The sequence below is a fragment of the Mastomys coucha genome, unplaced genomic scaffold (genome assembly GCF_008632895.1).
Source record: "Mastomys coucha isolate ucsf_1 unplaced genomic scaffold, UCSF_Mcou_1 pScaffold2, whole genome shotgun sequence".
Taxonomy (NCBI): Eukaryota; Metazoa; Chordata; class Mammalia; order Rodentia; family Muridae; genus Mastomys; species Mastomys coucha.
In genome coordinates, this window is record NW_022196902.1 from 16,297,980 (window position 1) to 16,299,193 (window position 1,214).

Consider the following 1,214-nt stretch of genomic DNA (forward strand, 5'->3'; position numbering starts at 1 on the left):
GCTTATTTCTTTCAAGGACATAAAAATCAAAGAAGAGAAATGATTTTCAGTTATACAAAATCCTTTTTAGACATTCTGAAAAACATATTATTAAAAATCTCTTTAACATAAAACCTTTTCCCTCTGTCTTGTCAAAACTCAGAAATAAATGAATGATGCACCAATGTACACCAGTCCATAAGAAATTCATACCTTGTCCTTTGACCCCAATATCTAGGCCTGCCTTTTGCCAATATTTGTCCCTTTATCAATCATCCTTATATAAATTGCTGTTTTTGCTGGCTTACCTCAGAGGCATATTATATTTTCTAGTGATTTATTAAATAATTCTGTGAAATTGTCAGTTGTTTTGATTGTTGGATGAGGCAACTAATTACTTGCTCACTTAAGAGATTGCCTCAGAATGTGTTAGCACATCAGAGTATATTTAATCTTATTTATGCAAATGTTGAGGCACCAGGCTAAAGTTGCCCCTTAAAGAACAAGTTATTCATTGTTGTGCTATTTGTTAACAGAGAAGAAGGATTATTGAAGACGTCAATTCCCAAAACCATTACAAAGGTTGGAGGTTAAACAAGATGGAGTGTCTATTTATACATAGAAAATACAGCTGGGAATCTCTTTTACATCTATGGTCACACTAGTGAAAGAAACCAGGGTACGACACAGGCCTTGTCACTAGGACAAGTTAAAAGCCTGTATTACAGTTTGCACTTTGTCTTCTGTTGGTTCTGGAATAAGCTGTTCTTTAGAGGTTATCCACTCATGCCATAGAAAGAACTAACTCTCACACACAACCAATCTCAGACAGAATTTTCATATACCCTACTTTAATACATAGTTACCACTAGGTGGACACATACGTAGTTGTTTGACCATTGAAGAACATGCCAGTTTGACATGAGGAATATATGAGTTTTCCAAGATATTGAGTAAATCTCAGAACCAAATAACAAATGCTAAGTATTCCTGTAATTTGGACAGTCCCAGTGAATGATATAGTCCTAAATCTCAAAGATAGTCCTACAGTCAGCATCCTATCTAAGTAGACATTGGCTTAGTGGCTGAGAACATGAACAACCTGGGTTCCATCAAAGCCCTGCCACCAACTAGCAATCTGCCTTTGGCAAGGTATTTGCTCCTCTCCACCATTCATCAATGAAATGTTTATAAGGTTATGGTGTAGATTTACAGACTAAAAAACAAATGGGAAC